Here is a 15,204-nt window from a genome sequence, read left to right as displayed (position 1 = left end):
GTCTTTTGCAAACATGTACATTAGAAGGCTTCACTTTGCATATCCCACCATCCTCTCCTTTGAGACCTAATTACACAAACACACACATATATAGTTGAGAATTAAGCCAAGCACAGACCTACCTTTTTTGGTGATCGGGCCCTAGGCAACTGCCTAGTTTGCCTATGCCTAGATCCAGCCCTGAATATTTGGGGGGGGGGGGGGACATTCACACAAGGGTTCAGTCACATGTGACTATTCAGACGACACTTGAACCAGCAACCTACTGATCACAGTCACAGCGGCTAAACTGAATCTCACATTGGCCCGCTGAGATTTCCTAACTGCCAATGATAACTAACACCCATCCTGCCTAATACAGATCAACGGTAAATTACATAGTATGTATATATTTAAAAAATGGTTTATATTAAACCTATTATGTATGCAGGGAAAAGATTACTTCACCACCAGGCAGTACAGAGGTTAAAGGCAAGTAGCATTCATCCTAAAACCATTTCCCTTGCTAAGACAATATCCTCTCCTGGCAGCATTTGCCATTGATTGTCTTACATGCATGTTGTTGTTGTCTCATCTGCTAACTGTCCATGCTGCCAAAAGTGGCTGTAACCGGCAGATCTACACAATTAAATAAAAATGCAGCTTCTTTTCTTAGGTAGCAGAAAGGGGAAATCGCTCCAAGCTGTAGCTGTGAAGTCTGACTCCATCCCACCCACATATCTATTACAGGATTTCGGAAAGTCCAAGTTTAATCATATTAGCATCTCTGTGCTTGTGAATGAAGGACAGTTTTGGTGAGTAACACAGGGGTAATTTTAAGCAGAAGTCATATGACTTACCGAATCCAAACGAAAATAAAACCAATCAAAGGCGTGGATCATACTGCAAAGGACGTAACCAAGGCTACAGTTTTCCGAGGAACTGCCTGGAAGGAGGTCTTGATAATGGGAAAACTGTGAATAAAGCTTTTGGGCTGATTCCAACAGTCGAGTCATGTGACATCAAAGCCCCCGCCCTTACCTTCCTTATTCAACGAATCAGTCGCAAACAAGCCAAATGTTACGACCTAAAACGTTTTGTGTTAACAATTGGCACAAAAATTTCCATCGGAACAAAATTGGACAGCAATGCCTACTTTGCACAATTAGAGAAGCAGCAAGTTGCGAAAAGTGATCAAATACTCCCTATACTGCTAAAAGATTTAAATGGATAGAAATATCAAGACCCTACAGCATAAACCACAAAAAAATCCAGGGATTTCCCCACACCTGTGTGGAGCGTCATCTGCGTTACACGTGTGAAGATCCTCCTGGCAATGACTGCTAATACAGCTGTATTATAATTACATGGTCCTCGTCCGCTATAAAAAAAATCCGTTTCTGTATCAAACTCGCAGTCACTCACAATTATGTCATTTTGGGAAAGTCCCCAATCTTTCTGGTCTGTTGTAACACCGATGATAAATATAGGCGAAGGCGCAAGCATTGCGCCCCAAGTGAGAAGTCACGTGATTTCTTGTTAAGCGTGGTTCCCCCTCCCACCGGGGGCGATCTGGGAATAACCTCAATATTCCCACACGCTCAACCGAGCGTGTTATTCAGCCGAAAGGGGGCTCATACGCTGATTAAGGCACGATCAGATGGAATTCGACTTCAGTAGCGCCCATTTCAAAATAACGATATATTGGCGTGTGTGTGTGTGAACCTTCTGTGTGCATAAAGTAATCTAAAATCAGACTGACATACATTATAAACATACAACACTAATCCCGTTAAAACTGAGGAATCTTCGATAGTACAATAACAGATCAGTGTTCATCCATCTTCTAATCGCGTATCCTAGTCAGGGCAGAGGGCGGTCCCGAGGTCTAACCAGGGCAGCATGGTGAAAAAGCTAGGGTACGCCACGGACGGGGTGCCAGTTCGCCACGAGGCACCTACATACACACGCTGCGACCTGGGGGAAAGGGTGTGGGATTTGAGGCAACAAAGGCACCCACTTATACGTTACAAATACTCATTGTTTATCTCCCATGCACATGTGCCTTCATCGATCAGATCTCAAGACACAATACAGTAGCAAACAAATAAGTCACACAGCACTGTATGACATAAAACAGTAACTGTAATACAAGAAAAACAAAATCACGCATTATGGGAGCCAAAAACAGATTTGAGAAATGCTGCAAAGCAATTAATTAATTAGATTAGATTAATTTTTAAGATGTGCCTCTCTCCCCCCAATATCAAAATCTCTCCTACGCAACTGACGGTCAAAGGCACTTTATTTTCTATCACTGTAGTGTCCTGAATATGGTTGGTGTAACAACAAAGCTTCACTTGACTCGACTTGATTCACTGTGCCGCCAGAGGTTGGCACCAAGACAGAGAAAGTAAGCAGAGATGCAGAGATGCTCGTAACTAGGGCACAACTATACGCATTCGCCGTATAATGCTATACTTGCGACAATTTCTTCTCGTAACAGCACAGCTGCGTACTTATCTGCATTACGTTGTCTACTATGCGAAGAAATTACCGTGTATTTTAACTTCTATACACATAATTCGTACTTCATTCGAGGTTTAAAGTTCAACATACACGGTAATTTCTTATCACAGCAGAGTAAATGCATAAAAAATAAGTACATATTTGCACTGTCACGACACGAAATAGCCATGCGTATTTGCCCTGCAAATAAGTGATTAAAAGCAAGCAAATCATCCATCTGAATGTGTGAGGAAGCGGCGCCATCTAGTGTTTACTATTTTGGATGACAAGAATCCTCCATTCACCCATTTTCTGACTGCTTATCCTGAGCAATGTCGTTGGAAAATGTGTTCTCTTAACAAAATGAATTTTTTTAGTCTTTAGTCTATGTTAAAAGTAGGGGTAACACTTCACTTGACGGGGCACAAAAATACAGTATTATGTTGTTATCTTAAGCAGTTACTATATTTGTTTCAGGTTTCTATTTCAGGTAATTCTGTGAACCTTTATGAACAACTTAGGAACAACTGAAGGAATAAGTGATGAATAACGTAACTGAAATACTGATCTCATGTTTGCTCATCATTAATGAACCGTGACACATTTTTATTTCAAGAAGCGACTACATTTGTTCATGATTTGTACTTTAGCAGTAACTGAGTTATTACTAAGTATTTGTGCCTCGTCAAGTAAAGTGTAGGAATACATCTAGATTTGCAAGCATATTAAAATTCTGACAATGCGAGATACTCTACATCTGTTCTGTTTTATTGTATTCTATTGCTGCCAGTTGTAATGCTGGAAAAATATGATGGTGAATATTCATATAAAGTTTGCATAATGTCATATTGACCTAATGGGACCTCGATGGGACAATAGTCCATCGCAGGACAATCCTAACAGCGCCTCTGTTTTCATGCTGGTGTTCTGGCTACTTCTGTTCATACACACAATATAAAAACATACAGTGAGTTGAATTTCTGTCCCTAAATTGCCCAAAGCATGTGATTGTGTGCAAGGACATAACTTTCTGGGTGAGTATTGGGGGGTGGGGGGTGCTTGAGGTCTTCACCTATTAAGGGGGTCCATGGGGTTGTACTGCCTGGTTTTGATTACTGAGGGGTTTACAACCACACCATTCTCCCGGCCATGATTGTATATGTGAGTGTGTGCCCTACAATGGACTGTCATCCTGTCCAGGGTCTGCCCTGGCCTCTGCTTCCTGAGACAGGCTCCAGCCTCACAACAAGCCTTTAAATAGTTAAGGAAAAATAGATAGATAGATAGATAGATAGATAGATAGATAGATAGATAGATAGATAGATAGATAGATAGATAGATAGATGGATGGATGGATGGATGGGCGGGCAGACAGACAGACAGATAGATAGATAGATAGATAGATAGATAGATAGATAGATAGATAGATAGATAGATAGATAGATAGTTTTATTTTCTCTGTCGGTGTGAAGTGGAAACAGCTACAGAAAATAGATAGGCTATCTAACGTAATGTCATGTTGTAGGTATTAGAATTCACCACCAGGCGGCAATCTGTACCTCACCCTATGAAAACGTGCCTGCCGACAGAGCTGAATTTGTTAGATTGGCTGCATGTCCACGTTTAACAAGGCTGTAAACAACACAGACTTTACATGAAATTGGCAACTTGCCCAGGACTCACAGTCCCTTCTCCTCACCTTGACCCCGGTAAAGCTAACATAGTCTGTGATAAAATGCAGGAAATGCCACTAATTAAAAGGAAATATTAATGTAAACTGTTTTGCTTAAATAATTACATTTTTAAAGGAATACACAATAAACATTTCATGGAGTTACTGTAAAAAGACTTCAGTTTTTAGGCTTTAGTCACAGAGCAAGCTTGCAGTATGTTTTTTTAAAGTTACAAATAAGAAGACAGGCTTATGAGATACTAATGACAATGAGAAATGGCAATTTTCCCAGTAGTTTAATTTTAGTGTGTTTGCATTGGTTGGGATCCAGACATCAGTCCAGTTAGACAATACACTTCCAGCTAGCTCCAGCCTCAGCTGCTGGACGCATTTCTCTCTGCTATTCCCAGGCCTGGCGCTGTACTCCCACCCGAAAAGCTACATGGCACCCACTAGTCACCCCTGACCAGTACATTCTCCTTTCTAATTTCATCAGGTTCCTGCTTGAATGCTGACCTTTTTAAGCACTTGAGCTCCCCAGAAGTCCTGCAGGGCCACACGAAGCAACAGAAATAAACCAGCAGTCCTTCGTCACTTCACTGAATTTCAAAAGATTAACCGTCCAATCAGCCATTAACACGTCCCCTAACTGCAGCCTGCTCTATGCCAAGAGTAGGTCAGCTGACCTCATGTGTCAGTACTTTTTTTTTTCTCGCACTCTCTGCTATGATACGCTGTTCTGTCCAGCAGCAATGCGACCCCCTTCACCGCAGCTTCAGCAAGACTTCCGCTGCTGTTGCCACACATGTGGCCATGACAAAGAGAAATTGCTGAAATAGGTCGTAGTTCGCCCCAATAGAGCACGAGGCACTGCAGGGGGGGTGACATGCACTAAATTCTCAGCGCCCCATTGCCTCATCTGCATGTCCAAAAGGGGTTTAATGGGAAGCGTCATAAAGCTCGACCAGGTCTCCCCAATAAATATGTTCACATGCTGCATCAACCCAGGGGCTGATGCAAAATGAGACCCAGTGAACCTCAGAGGCATAATGATCTGCAAAGGCGACACACACACACACACACACACCCACACACGCACACAGGTGTTTTGAGCTACACAGTATTATTCATGTTTGCTGCCTTCTCAAGAAACGTTGAACGTGTTCTGGCAAGTGTGAACCGATTGCCTGTACTCTCCAATGGTAATCGGAACCAAGCACCCCCCCCTATGTAGTTATGATGTATGTCTCAAGGTGTAAAAAGATTGTTTTGGATGGTGAACAGATGTGCAGGATAAGGGGATTTGGAGCACAGGATGGAATTACTCTATCACAACTATAACGTAAATAGCCTGTGAAGGCAAAATATTGTAAACTGCCGTAGCATGTTCAAAGGACCAATGGACAGAGATGAAACACAAGTACTGGACGTAGTTACTCTCACTAGCTTTTACTCACTCTCATGACCCTCCATGGTCTCTCCTGAGACACAGAGATAGCTTCATCTCCTGAATAATTAATAACCAAATGTAGGTATGGAGTGAAGCACCCTACTTCTCTACAGAAACATATGTCACTGGAACAACTATGGATTAAGGGCCTTCCACAAGGACCCAACACTGAAATCACTCTGCTGACCATGGGATTTGATCCAGCAACCCTCCAATCACATATACAGCATTCCAACCCACTGTGCCACCCACCACCTGGCACCCCACTAAAGCCCATTCCTCTGAATCCCATGAGGCTCGGCTTCTTAACCCCCGTGGGCCTTCAGCCCATCTCAGTCAGCTTGATATGGTTCCCCACTGCTTGTTTTGAGGAGCAGAGGGACGTCAGCAGAATCCCCAGCGCTCTCCCTGTTGACGGACCTCGTTGGAGGGGGGGGGGGGTGTCGTGCCCTCTGGACCAGCTCAGCCACGATGGGCTTCACCACTATCGCGTTGGTGTCCGCGGGCTGAGATCCAGCTGCAAAGTCATGTGGACTTCCAGCATTTTTTTGTTTTTCTGTGTTCCACAAATTTATGTCTGTGTACGGAGACCCAATCCCCCAGGAGAAACACGTGGTTTTCATTCTTTTTAATGTGCAGGGAGAGCGTGGAAACATGGCTTCAATTTCCTTCGGTGTCAGGGGCTGGTCTAGGGCTGTCACGCTGTGACTTACGAAGGAAGCAGAATTTAGTCTCTTCCCTTGACAAGAGCAGGGGTGCGATGGCGTCTGTTTCTAGAGGTCCTGCCTGGCAACGCCTTGACCATCCAGTGCCAACATAACCTGCATGGTTAGCGTGGTATGCTTTGTGTATCTGGCATGGCAACTGGCAGGCGAAACGATATTGCACCACCGGCCGTGTCCGTTTGCAGACTCCCACGCTTTCTGCGGACAAGAGGACACGTCTGCATGCCCCCCCAAAATGAACGAGAGTCTGTTCCTTCCCCTTTCCCGATAAGGCTAGAGGAACCCTGACTTCCAGAGACACCCCCCCCCCCATGCAGTAGTGAATCCGTGACAGACAACAGACAAACCTGAATGTGTACGTGTTTCGCGGCCACTTCCTCACGTCGCTTGGATGATCTGAAGACACAGGACGGATTTCCTTTCTGCGATAATACATTTTTTATAAACCATGCTCCTCTATCAGAGATAACAGTTGCGTTAACGTATGTCGGTGATTTTACAGTACCAAAGAACCTGACCGTGGCAGAAAATTCTGGAATCTAATTTTTGGTTAAGGTCACTAGATGCTCGGGAAGTACCAGATTTTTTTCCTTGAAGAAAAGCCTTACCTGTGTCTGTATGGACTTCCCACAAGCCTGGCCCTCCCAGCCCTCTTCAGCCCCCCCCAACCCATCCACCCCTCCAACCACCTCCCGCAACCACACACATGTCTCATACCCCAAATGATTCTGCGAGATTCCAAACATCTATCTAGAAGGGACAGGTAATTTCTGCACTCTGACTGATCTCACTGATTCCCACCGTTTGTTTGGGGGAAATTCCAACTGCCACCCTCAGAAAACATCAGGCCCCCCCCACGATGTAGAAGACAGGAAGTGGAACCGCATCTGCTACGACAAACGAGCAGCAGGCAATGGCATGCAAAACATTAGCATGGACAGCCAGTAAAATGACTCACTCGATTCATGATTCAGATAATGATGGGAATGAAAATGGTTACAAGAGGAATGAAAGAAATAATTCTAATAGTGAAAGAACTGGTGAAAAGAGGCTAAATAAAATGACACATGCCACTGAGTGTTAGGTGGTTTCTGTTACCAAACCGTTTCTCACACCACGTGTTGCCTCAGATTAGTCACATAAATTTGGCATCTACCACAGATTTAGCCCTTATTGCCACCGTCTAACCGTTTTCACACCACCAAGCAGCTGTGTGGAAAAACACTCAGTCGAGTCTTTAAAGTTCCAGTGGCATTAAGCTACCTATCTGCTGTCTCTCAAATGTCAGCCGCCCACCATACACAACACGTCTGCTTCTGGAAGAGCATTTTGCAGACGCTCCCTTGGAAAAGGGGTGACATCATTCTTAGGCAGGAAGTGAGAGGGGGGTTCAAGTTCTTGTGAAATTATACCCATTAGGACATGCTCATTACTCATTGCTCTCTCACGGCGCATTGTGGGGCGTCTCCTCCTTTGATTTAATTCAATGGCTACTATTTCTTATGGCGTTGGAAGGTTAGGGATTGTGCCACAACTGTTTCTTGTTCCAGAGAATCTCCTGCTCTCCTTTGGACCAACTGGATTAAGTATGAGATGTGAGAGTCCTTCTTCTTGTCTGGACCCCCAAGTTAGAGCTCAAGGGGGCTTTAACATGCTGATGGGGGGATGTTCTTAGAAACATGGCCGCACCATCCTCAGGGAGTCAGGGAAACAGGAGCAGTCCTGGCCTGCACTTCAGCACTGACACTCCCCTCACCATTTCATGCTGGGGCGTTAAACCCCCTCAGCCCACCCCCATGGCCCTCCAGGCCATGGAAATCTGGAACGAATAAACAGTGAGGGAACGATAGAGAAGAAAGGCGGGGTCTGAATTTCTCAATTTTTTTCAAAGATGTCCAGGAAACTTCGATCCCTTGTCTTGCCAAGTTTTCGCAGCTTATAAAAAAAGTGACGTCAGTGTGACAACGATCCAAAGCGAGTCCAGGCCTGGTCCACCCCCCACCCCCTCCAGCACAGCAGCACCACACCCAGTGGGACTGGAGCTTGGCAGGGGTAGTTCTCACGGTTAGTGGGGATGGGGGGTCAGCCACGTGGCTGAGAGGGCCCTGCGTGGGTTAGGTCCAGGGCTTCACCATTACAGTGGGAAAGGACATTTTTGCTGGTGGGGGGACAGAAAGAGTTTTAGGCCTAAAACTAGGAACTAAGATAATTGGAATGTCTGCTGTGTGGGATGGGGGGGGGGCTCTCCTTGGGGGGCTAATTGAAGGCAGGTTAGGTCCATACAGGCAGCTGAAGGCCTCACACACCTTCAGGCGGGCACATGAGGTTGGGGGCCCGGCGTGAGAACAGTCACACGCTCCAGATGAATATGTGTAGAAAACAACGAAAGTCTGTCACTTCATTTGACGTCTCTCTCTGCCAGAAACCCAAATGTGGTTTGTGTCTGTTTTCTATAACCACCTTATTCCTGAAGCACAGTCACACACCTCTCTGACTGTCTCCGGCTCCATCACACGCACACACATTTATATTCAATATAAACATCTTTCACTCACAAACCTCCATTTTATATAAACACTTCTCTTTCTCACGCACACACGAACTCATGTATTTTATACACATGCATCTCACACACTCACAAGTTTCTCCCTTGACAAACACTTCTCGCATGTACGTGCATATCCCCATACACACACCTCACACGAACGCACAAGTCCGTCACTGTCCCGCTCCCGCTCTCGCACGCCTCCGCTACGAATCTGGTGCATGCTCTTTTTCCAGCAGTGGCTAGGGGGGTGTCCCGCCACATTTGTCCAGCGGCCATTTTTATGCGCTGAGGCAGCATGTACCACCGCCTCCGGTGGGCAAGGCCCATTGAGGACAGAAGACAGCTGGGCTAGGTGAGGCTGGGGGGGAGGGGTGGGGGCTAGCTAATTGGGATTGTTGGGCACAAGGGCTGGATGGAAGAGGGAGAGAACGCGACACAGATTTGGGGGTTCCCCCTTGACAAATGGCGCTCTTTTCATTTACAATATTTTGGAGCGGGATCGATGGCTAAGGGACGATCTGTTGCATCTCCCCCCCCCCTTCCACCATGACCTGAAAAAGGCAGGGGGTCTCTCAGGTCACCTGATCAGGTCATTGCCTCTCTGGCGTGCCGCCAGCCCATCCGCACGCACACACATGGGACAAGCACACGGGAACAAAGAGGGCCATTTGCTTTCTGTCTGAGAAACATGATTGCAGCAGCCAAGAAACTCAGACCAAGCAACGGCCAATGGGCTTTAAATATGCTAATAAGGCCAGTGACATGACCCAATGAAACACTGAGCTTGCGACAGTGCACAAAAGGAGCCCGTGTCGGGGCAAGGGGCCAGCAGGGCCTCAATGGCCCCTTGTTGGGCTACTATCGCTATCGGTCATCTGCAGATGATTCATCAAGCACAGTCTGCTTTATTAATGAATTAGCGCAGAGAGAAGAGAGAGCAGCTCCATTAAAAGAAGTCATGCCCCACGCAGGTCACTGCCTCAGTGGGGAGGGGGATGGCCTGCAGCTGGTGGGCCAGTGGACACAGCGCATGTATGTCTTATTGTGTGAGGAGCCGCCCATGCGGGACTGCGTGGGTAGTTGTCTCTGTGTTTCTCCGTCAATCTGCGCCTTGTTGGGTACATTACTGAGTGTACGTCGCCTGTCCAGCTGCACGTCTGTGTGAGTATATTGGTGCATGTGTGTGTGCGTGTGCATGTGGGTGTGTATGTGGGTGTGTATGTGGGTGTGTGTGTGCGTGTGTATGTGGGTGTGTATGTGGGTGTGTATGTGGGTGTGTATGTGGGTGTGTGTGTGCGTGTGTATGTGGGTGTGTGTGTGGGTGTGTATGTGGGTGTGTATGTGGGTGTGTATGTGGGTGTGCATGTGGGTGTGTATGTGGGTGTGTATGTGCGTGTGTATGTGGGTGTGCATGTGGGTGTGTATGTGGGTGTGCATGTGGGTGTGTATGTGCGTGTGTATGTGGGTGTGCATGTGGGTGTGTATGTGGGTGTGCATGTGGGTGTGCATGTGGGTGTGTATGTGGGTGTGTATGTGGGTGTGTATGTGGGTGCCCTGAGGTGGGGCTCTGTGGGAACACAGGACACGGGAATTCTTTAAGGTCTGTTTGGGGTAAGTGGACTGAGTCCACACACCGGGGTGTCGGGACTGAGTCTGGTTCCCATTAGCTGGTGGGGGGGGGGGGGGGGGCACCTCCCGTTTCGTTGTACAGGCAAAGACTCCCATGGGAAATGGGGGTGTTTGGGGCCAGGCTGTTGAAACATCAGCCAGCGAGCAAGAGAAACTACTGCCGCTCATCTGTTTACTGTCACTGCCCCCCCCCCCACCATATGTCTACTCCTGCATCCTGGGATCTCACCACTACTACATCTACAGCGACCTAAATCTCCATTTACTGTGCATGTGTGAGTCCATGAGTTTTTGCGTGCGTGTGTGTGTGTGTGTGTGTGTACCCCTTTTTGACTGCAGACAACCCCCAGTTTTCGATTTCTGAGATCCAAGTCCTACGAGCAAGTCCCCACAAAACAGATGTTTTTCTGTTACAGTTTCGAGGAAATAAACTCTGGGAACTTTTTCTTTCGTTTTCGTTGTATTGATATCTTCGTCAAAGAGAGGGCTGATGGAAAGCGCCAATGAAATGTGCGTGTGTGTGTGTGTGTGTGTGGATTTTACATGACATTGTGGGGACCATTTTTCAGGACCCCACAAAGATCTGTGAATACAATCAAAAAAGTAAAGAGGTCTCAAGTCTGGGTGGGGGTTAAAGTTGTCATGTTGAGATTTGAGCCATATAAGTGGATGGAGAGTCCCCACAAAGATATAATTACAAACGTGTGTGTGGGTGTGTGTGTGTGTGCGTGCGCACGTGTATGTGTGTGGGTGAAATAGCCAGATGATTGATAATACGATTCCATCATGACTGCAGAAACGCTTCTGAACGGCTTCTTGGCAGAGAGCTTTTTGGTTCAAGCAGAGGTCAGTTACTCCACCGGGGACCAGCGTAACCAGGCCGGTCCAAACCGGTTGGAGGAAGGCTGGGTCCTGCCCGTGGCTGATTTACGGAGACCCAGTCTACATATCCCCCCACACATCCACATCCGTCCACCCCCACTGCATAATGTGCCCCATCCCCATGCTTGGACCTTTCCTGGAATCTGCAATCCGGGAGGAGGTGAGGGAGATCTGGGGTTTCCCAAAAGGGAACGGAGGGGCTGTATTTCAGCCTCGCCGTTAAACCAGCTCTGGAGTAAGTGGAACAACGGCCTCCACTGTTGCCCCTGAAGACTCTCCCTTCCTGGTCCCGCACGCCAAACGCTCCATGTCATTAGAGCCCCGGCATCAAGCACACAATCTGCATCATGATTGTATAACAGAGCTTTCCTCCTGGGCTGGTGCTGGGCCATCAGAAGCCTGAGCCAGAAACCTCTTTAACAGCCGGCGGATACTTGTATCCAAGGCAAACATGGATTTTCATCACGCATTAAGCTGGATACCCGAGCAGAGCAGTTCATCTTCACCGACTGTTATATTCACTTATTTAGCAGATGCTTTTGTCCAGCTGGGACAAACAAAGGAACTGGGGTCAAGAGCCCAACAATGATATGATTACGCTCCAGGCCATGGGATTAGACCCACAGTCTCCTGGATATGGACAAAGATCACTCCCTTTCTCAGCTTTGTGCCACTCTGGCCATTGTCTTCATAAATACTGAAAGAGCAAACTCGCTGTGACTCAGGTCACAAAGTCCGTGAGTCATTCTGTCTCAGTGTCCCACTGCTGCCACGTCAGCTGCATGGTGTGTGTGTGTATGCCCAGGGGGGGTCGGGGGGCGGCTCAAGCAGGAGGTACGGAGAGAGGGCAGCCAGCATCACACGTAGTCATGCGAGATGCCTCCGTTTACCGCTACAAGTGCTGAGTGCAGCCCTCGGTTTCCCCTCCATTTGCCACTAAACCCGGGCTGATGAGCGTGATTCGGTACTCTGCCACCCATGTCGTGGAGGTGAAATTCCCAAGGAAGCGATGACGGGCCATCCACACAGCATAGGGAAGTGGCAACCGGGAACCACCACTTTCACACATGGCAGGGAGAGAAGGTTTTGAGGTGTAGGCTTGGACACACATATGTCGTCACGATTCACTCATCCTGCCATTACATGACTGAAGTGGTTTAGTACCTATTCAGAGAAGTGAGACACAAAATATGGGTCTGCACAGGGTGGTGGGGGGGGGGCATCTGACTATATGAGACCATACTGATGGGGAATTTTCAAGTTCTCTAGGTGACGTACACATAACAAAAAACGGACTGATTCCGTTTACTGGATGTGGTAATGCTGCACCTGTCAGCGAATCGTGTGGTGTCTTTTCAATTTAACACTGCAGGGGTTAGTTGGGGGGGAGGGGGGACACTTGAAAGCGGAAAGGCACTCCGATAGTCTGTTATTAAATTGCTTCACGCTAAACAGAAGTCCATCCCCTCTCCGTGCAAATCGATCAGCTTTACGCGGGAAAACCTGGCATAACAGCTGAATTTCCAGAAGGGAGATTTTGCACCAAACTGCCACCTAGTTCCACCCACGGAAATTTTCCGAGTAGTTTGATACAAGAAAATCCAGCTCAATCAGGAATCCTGCAGTGGCTGACCACGGTCTGACTGGTCACCAACCTCCCAGCACCTCGGAGCAGGAGCATCTAGGTGCCAACGGACTCGTGCTTCCTGCCGACCATAAACTGAGCCGAACTGGGGGGTAAGTGGGGACGCAGCAGGAAGGGGGACAGGCTGAGGAGATCAAAGCATGCTGACAAGCAGGGGACAGGAGATGAGGCAGAGCAGCAGCAAAGCTCCAGCAGAGCTGCCGCAGGGGCGTGCAAACCCAGGGTTAGTGTACGGTATCCCCGCCGGCCATGGATCCTGAATATTCATGAAAATCAACGCTGATGTATCACAGCATGAGCTCTGCTTAAGCTTGGCTGTACAAATTGAACCATCTGAGGCTCATCTCCAGATTAATCTCAGCTGTGTCCTCACAGGGACGTGTGACTTTTAGACCCTCACTGTCTGCCTGGAACATCCCCTGTGATGGACCCTCTACAATAGCTTTTTACGGCCCTTTCAACCCAGTAGAGTTCAAAGCATCTTGCCTCTTGTACGGTTTGCCAGCTCAGTACTACAGCTGGACATCAAAAAGACATTATTTAGATTAAGGGGCAAATGTAGCAGTGTTCCTCTTCCTCTTTTGATTCCAGCCCTTCAAGACAGAATATATATTTAAGGTGCTTCAGAAACCTAGTTCCTGATTCCTAGTTCTTGGGCTGTTTTGCTTGTGAACCTTTGTGGATCCTGGTCACTTTTGTGTTGCTTTCAAGCCGCACAACAGGAACTGTGACCTTTAAGCTAAATAAGCACAGGAGATGCAAAAAGCTTTTAGGTAAAACTTCACACATAATTTCACACAAAACTACACCAACACCCCGAAATAATGGAGGATGAACAAGTCATTTTGTCATTTATTTGTTAGTTATGGGAAAATGGGATAATGTTAATGAGCCATTAGCAAATATGGCCAACAGATGGACAGAATAAAAAATTATATAATGTTATTCTGCAAATAAGCACTGGCGATATTAGACAAAAATATATTGGTTATCGTTCAAATATGCAGATATATGGAGATGCAACCAAAAACGTATTCATTGATGCATTTAATATAATTACGATACAAAAATAATTCCATCTGCCCAATCTTTGTTCCACTACTTCTATCTCTTTTCCCTGTGCCTCCACGTAACTGCTACGTCCCGCCCGTCATGTCCGCCTGACTCTTCTGTCACCTCCCTCGCGGCAAACTGGTCGAAGGAAAAGTACCTAGTCCAGACTAAGGACTAAAAATAGGTTCAGGAACTGCCACCAAGGAACTACTACAATCGATGGGAATGTGACAGAAATTCCGGGTTCCTGGAAAACGTTCCTGCGGTGGGAAAGCATCCATACGTGTGAACCCTGTAAAATGATCAGTACTGTGGTGTCTGTAATTCTCGACCCTAGCTGTGTACACTTTGCATATTCCCCCTGTGCCTGTACACCTTTCCTCCCATAGTCCAAAGCCACGCATTTTGGGTGCCTCTGAATGTCTGCAGGGTGTGATTTTGTGTTTATGTGTAGCTCCTCGTCCCAGTTGTCCCCGGATTTGGGCTGTTTGCTGCCTGAGCTCCAAGCTCATCATGACCCGTATTCATGACCATTCCACTGCCGCACTAACATGGTGTCCTGACTGGCCCCGGACTGAGAATTGACAACAGCGGCAGAACAGCTTCCACCAAAAAACGGTGACTGTCTCCTGCACTTCCGTTCCATCCTGAAAATGCGTACAAAACCAGCGTTGCTCTTTGAAGAGAGTTAATACCATATCTCTACATCATCTCCTCCCACGATCAAACTATCTGCTTACGACTTGCAAAATCTATCAAAGAGTCAAGTAAATGCAAGTGAACAAGGATCAAGAGCTTCATTCAGGTCCAGACTGAAGGTTCCCTCACGTTGATGAACGGGGTAAATAAGAATTCAAGTCATGGTATCTGTTTTCCCCGTGATGGATATTCCACCGGAGGCCTACTCTTGAAGACAACCCAATCTGTGAGCCTGAGCCACTGGCCGAAGAACCAAATTGGGCTGGACAGGGAGGTTCTGCCACCAGGTGTCAGAGGAGAGGTTGAATTTCGAAGGTCTCCCTGGTGGCCTACTGAGGAAGTACATCCTGTTTGGTCCCCTTGTCTCTCTCCGTCTCCCTCCCCTCTACATAAAAAGCAATGAAATGCAATGTT

Source organism: Brienomyrus brachyistius, chromosome 22 (genome assembly GCF_023856365.1).
Source record: "Brienomyrus brachyistius isolate T26 chromosome 22, BBRACH_0.4, whole genome shotgun sequence".
Lineage (NCBI taxonomy): Eukaryota > Metazoa > Chordata > Actinopteri > Osteoglossiformes > Mormyridae > Brienomyrus > Brienomyrus brachyistius.
The sequence above is the reverse complement of the archived record's forward strand: the minus strand, read 5'-3'. Positions refer to the sequence as shown.